Source organism: Beta vulgaris, chromosome 6 (assembly GCF_026745355.1).
Source record: "Beta vulgaris subsp. vulgaris cultivar EL10 chromosome 6, EL10.2, whole genome shotgun sequence".
NCBI lineage: Eukaryota > Viridiplantae > Streptophyta > Magnoliopsida > Caryophyllales > Amaranthaceae > Beta > Beta vulgaris.
The window spans coordinates 22,625,565-22,631,640 of record NC_079207.1 but is presented as its reverse complement, the minus strand read 5'-3'; the positions used below and the strand labels follow the sequence as shown (position 1 = coordinate 22,631,640).

Below are 6,076 nucleotides of genomic sequence, written 5' to 3'. Positions count from 1 at the left end.
CTTTACCATTGTGGATGGATGTTATTAGCTAATTCATTCTTAGCTATGTGCTAAAAAATTGGCTATTGGTCGCATGTACCATTTGAATCATCTTATTCCTAACATGCATTCATGACTATATCTTAGTACTTTAACAATAATAAACCTCTTGTCTATTTTTCCCTGTCTACCTTTTGAAATTAAATTTAGGTAGGACGGGTAGAGATGAACAATTTTGTATGGAAAGAAGTGAAAATAAAAGTTCATGAATTAGATAAGGGGATATATGAACAATGGAGATGAAAATACGGGGCAAAAAGAAGATAAAGAGAGATGTAATAGGGACAAAAGTTGGCACAAGCAAATCAAGGGTAAAAAGTAGTCCTTCCACTGTGATGATATAAGTTTTCAAGTGGTAGAAATAATGTAGTTATTAGGGTTATTTTTATTCATATCTCAAAATATATTCACAGTGCACGAATGCATTATACAAAAGAGATACATGAAAGCATACATGCATGTTAACCATGCGCAACTTGTATCCAAGTTCATACCATATAACTAGAAATGAGTTTCCTAATAACTTTGAAAGCTACACTAACAACGACTAATCCGTCGATTCCATCGGTTTGCGGCTATTCGTGGTCTTCGCAACTGGTTGTAGGTAGAAAATTCGAGAAGGGTGCTACATCGAGCTTAGCTTTGATGTTAGACCAATTGATTGTAGCGTATTTAGCGATTTGCTAGAATTCAACATATACCCTATTTGAAGTGGTTGCGTTGGGATTAGTAAGTGCAACATAAACCAATAGTTATTCGTAAGGAGCTTCTTCCATATTGTCACCGGTGTAAATCGGTCTTGAGAGAAATCGTGATCAAAGGACATGCGGTAACAATGAGAAGATTCCCAGCCCAAGCCAAGTTTTGGGAAAAATCAATCATTCCAACGATGAGGTTGTTGTACATTTGCCCACCATGCTGGCTTACGCTCGAATAAGAGCACTAAATGTTGCTCTTTGATTACACTTGAAATTTAGTTTTTTAGGTGAAAAGAACGTAAGCATTATGCTATATAAGAATTATGCACTCATCTGAAGTATTATTGGAACATTAGAGATTAAAACTTGTCATGATTATTTTAATTACGTATGTTGCTAATGCGCAACCCATGATATTGGCAAATTATACTTGAGTCTAAAACTTCTTAGTGAATTATTTTCCGTGGTTAATACATCACAAAGTGTGTTACTAAATATAATCAAAGGTACATATCCAAATAAAAATAAAAATGTATAAATTGGTACTCCTTAATAATAAAAAAGAAAAAGAGATGAAAAAGAGAAATCGAGATCATAATTCATAGCTGTAATAAAGCATTGGTTAAATCACTTTATCTTTGTGGAAAATGCCCCAAAATGTCACATTATAACTCAGGGAATTCAATTTCAACTATTCTATCTAAGATTTCACAACACAAAGAAGAAATCTTTCTTAAAGGGAGAATATGGAGTACAAACAAGAAGATGCCCGTCTCGATCAAAGTTTTAGGAAAAATTCAATCATTCTAGCGGTGGTGTTGTTGTATACTTGGACCATCATCCTATCGCAAAGTTGTTGCTAAACCTGACAAAGCTCTTTGCCACCTATACCATCTTCCGCGCAACATTATTAATCATTCTTAGCAAATTCTTGTTGTGATGAATCCGTCTTGATCATGCCCACAAACCTTATTTCACCATCTCATCAACAAAAATATTACTTAGTTTTATAAAATAAGTCCTTTTTTTTGCAATGTGTTAGTTGCTTCTTTGGAAACAATCTTTCTATTAATGTATTAGGTTCACCAATCGAAAGTCATAGTAAAACACTAGAAATATCAAATTAGGATTTAAACGCATCGAAAAAATAGGTATTAAGTAGTTTACTCAGATAAAATTGACTGGTCAACGGTTTTGTTACAACTATGATTTTTTTATATGCGAATCATAGAAAGAATCGCATTTTCTTGTTCTTTTTTTATTACTCTTGAATTTAATTTTATAAAAGTTAGATTATTTTGTTCCTACTAAGTATTGTTTCATTTATACAAATACCGTAAAACTATGTAAGTAGCTTAGTGTTGTTATCATACTTCTATTCATAATTAAATTTCTCTTGTTATATCTTTGTTAAAGTAGTAGTTTATTGTCTTTTGGTAAATTATAATTACAAATAAATAAAGTAATTATAATTTCTCTTGTTATAATTTCGTATTAATGTTAAATTATATATTCACTTATACGAACAAAAGGTTAAAGAAATTACAAATAAATAAAGTAAAACAAAATATTAAAACTTGAGTAGATTAATGGGTACCCAGAAAATCTTACAAATAATCGGTTATCCGCTTTAGCAATAACTTGTTTAAATGATTAGGCTACAATTCAGAAAAATGGCGAATTGATATTTCTGATCATCAAACCAGAATCTCTCTACTGGTCGGTAACCACCTTTGAACATCCTTAACCACAACAACATCACCTTTTCTTCTTTATTCTGAAACTAGGATGACAGTGGATAAATATTTGCACTAAAAGTTGGGAACTAAATGATGGGTATGAAAATGCAAAGAATTCTTGAAGCAAGATAATGACCCTATTGGTAGTTGCTACTAGACCTGTTTTTGTGTGGAATGAAATATAAAGAAAAAAAGGATTGATATTTAAATTAGGAAATTTTGTGAAAAAAACACCTATTATGTTCAATTTTTTGTGAAAAAACACCTTATATATATATATTTTTTTTTTGTGAAAAAACACCTTATATCTTCTATATTATTAAAACAACCACCTTGCTTTTGGATTCAGGCAAAAAAGTCAATTTTTCGATTTGACTACATTTTCTTTTTTCTTTTGAGCGTGTGAACTTCACGCTATACATAAGAAAGTATGGATTTCTATTTGTCTCTGTTATAATGAGGAGAGAGAAAAATGGGAGAGCAACTGGAAGGTTCCCAGAGTTCACACCATCTCCATTGATAAGCATCTCGAAGGTTGATTTGATTCCGCCACCATTCCTCCATTGATAAGCATCAGGTATGTGCTCTTCCATTTTCTATCCCCTTACCTCTTTCTCCACTCTTCCCATTTGTTTGTGTGTCTCTTATCTACCTCCCTCACAAATATAAATTGTTTCATAGCATATAAATTTCAGAGATTATAAATCAGGATAAATTGCTTCAAAAATCTTATAGGAATTTGTAATAGCTTTTGCTTTTTTCGAGTATAGATTGTCCTCTTAGTCGTATTAGTTGATGTTGTGATGTTGCCCTCTGTGGAAGATTGCATGGAGAGCAAACATGCAATGCCATTGGATTACATCTTATTATAACAGTCATGATACTATCTTATTAATTAGTTTATTTCCTGCTCTTGTATCCTGATTTAAACGATATATTGGTGTTGCAATTTTGTTCCTCATTGTCCAGTACACCCAAGGGTCCCGGGGGAATCTGGGTTTTGTTGCAATGGAATATGAAATTCATAGTTGGATATGGGATGGAGTTTGCTACTATCAACACGTATTTGGCGGAATAATGGTCACAATAGCTCTACTCGGTCTGTCGACTAGCTACTCTGGTGGAATTGGAGTTCACTATTTGCCTTATTTGGGCCCTGGTTTTGGTATTTTGAATAAGCAAGCACATGAAAAGAAGCGTGTCAGGGTATACATGGATGGATGTTTCGATTTGATGCATTACGACCATGGTAATGCACCGAGGCAGGCTAAGGCCCTCGCAGATGAATTAGTAGCTGGAGTTGTTAGCGATGAAGAATATTTGGCTAACAAAGGTCCACCTGTGTTGTCAATGAGAGAAATCATAAAAACTTTGTTAATTTTTAGTTCTATTTTGCTAATTGCTAATGATCAATATTAATTATAGTTGTGAGTATAGTTTCTATATTGAAAGTAACAAAGAGTTTGGAATAAATTCTCAATAAACTACGTGGTCTAACAAACTTATGAAAAAGTATATGATCTAACGAAGTAATGATTGAATAATTATCATATTTCCATGGACCATTTAGACCTAGATTGTAGCTCTCAATAAGTTTCAAGGGTCCTGTAATTTTGTTCGTTACACACTAGTTTTGCTGGTGAAGTAAGGGGATTGTTGGTATTTTTGTTTTTCAGTGGCTTCCTATACTGGTTCATCTTCCTTTAAGCTTTTAGTCCTTGTCTAAAAGCAGATGATGTTAGACAAGTTCTTTGGTGCAATTATTCTCTCGGAAATTATTGTATCGATTGTTATACTCCCTCCACCCTGTATTAAGTTCCCATTTTCAAATTAAGAAGTTCTGAATGATCTTCACAATTCCATTTTTACGTAAAACTTGCATATTCTTGCTCCAAGTTGTATATCTTTTTACTGTCTTTGCAGCTTTTCGTTTTCTTTTATTTCTTCTTTTAACAACGTTTTTTTTAATCTCTGTATCGAAAGTGTATCGTGTTACAACTTAAATCAAATTGTTTTGACTTTAACTTTCTCCTGTATTTGGTAAGTTATCTGATGTGTACTCGCTGTCTGTTGCTGCTACTATAACTCTTGATTGAGTCAATTTTCAAGCTAGCACTGGTTGGTGGTTCAAAGTGGGTCGATGAAGTCATTCATAATGCCCCCTATGCAATCACATAGCAGTTCATGACTACATCATACATGGTGATGATCCTTGATTACTTCCAGATGGCTTCAACGCTTATGCACTGCAAAGATAGCAGGCCGCTACAAGCAGATCAAAGGCACAGATGGAGTTTCAAGCACATACATTGCAGGTATAATTTCATTGGTTTCCCTCTAAATCTAAAGTAGAAATGCAATTATTGGCTGCAAAGAGAATCTATCTATTGGTACAGATTACCGCCTAAAGGGTCTGGATCATCTTGTTTCTAGACGACATCTAGAATTGATCGTACATAGTTGGAGTATCAGGAATTCATGTGTTTCTCTTGCCTTATTTTTGATGCACTTTGAACTATTCATCATGAGCAGTAAGGCAAAGTTGTCATAATGAAACTGATTTTCTCATTGTGAGAAAAAGGACAAGTATAGTTTGAATATCTTTGTTTCATTGCTGTAATTAACTCATAAAACTTCTCATTTGTTTGCAGGAAGGATATTTATGACTGGTAGTGATAAATGCAATCACAAAGATAATGATGATTCAACTTTGCAGGAGGATTCTTGCGGTGTAGAGCAAGTCACTAAGAATAAGCAACCTAGGGCTGGTCATTTATCTCATTTTCTGCCCACCTCTAGACGCATTGTACAGTTTTCAAATGTCAAGGTATTTAATTAACAAAGCATCTCCAATCTAGTTTCATTACATGTTTATCAAAATCATAGAAATAAATTAAAAGAACACCAACCAACTCTCCAAATCACTAGCCCCAAAAGCTGACTTACAGGGGATAGCAGAGCAAAAGGGAACTAATACTACTCCAACTGTTACTCCAGTACAAACTCCAGCACCAGTGGTAGTCACTCCTGTTGCAGTGCCATCAACTGAAGTTAGAGTAGGAGAAGTAGTCTGGAGCATAGTACCTTCCAAGGGGTCTAAAGAAAAACAGGTGCATGGAGGACCAGGTGTTGTGGTTCACACAGTTGATGAAGGGGGGACAAGCACCTTCCACATCCCTACATGATAATTAGTAGCTGGAATGTAAGGGGATTGAATAATCCCTCCTCTATTGTAGAAGTGAAGAAGTATCTAGGTCATAATAAAATTCACTTTATTGGTCTACTTGAAACTAAAGTGAAAGGGAGTAATAAAGATAGAATTAGGAAGAAGATGGGAGGCAACTGGAAGTGGGAAGACAATTATACTGATTCTCCTCGAGGAAGAATTTGGATACGATGGAATCCTACTTTGGTTACCTTCCAAATTACTCATACACAAGAGCAATGGATCCATGGTTTGCTTACTGACAAACAATCAGGAGACAGTATGCAAATTACTGTTGTCTATGGTCTTCATACAGTTGAAACAAGAAAGAGCTTATGGACTGATCTTCTAAGATTAGATAGCTCTATACAGGAGGAATGGTGTGTCCTTGGTGA

At 34.3% G+C, this 6,076-nt stretch overlaps 1 pseudogene; it reads left to right on the top strand.

The window, feature by feature from the left end:
• Positions 1-2,668: 2,668 nt before the first annotated feature.
• Positions 2,669-5,661, top strand: LOC130591789 (ethanolamine-phosphate cytidylyltransferase-like; annotated as a pseudogene).
• The last annotated feature ends 415 nt before the right edge of the window (positions 5,662-6,076 follow it).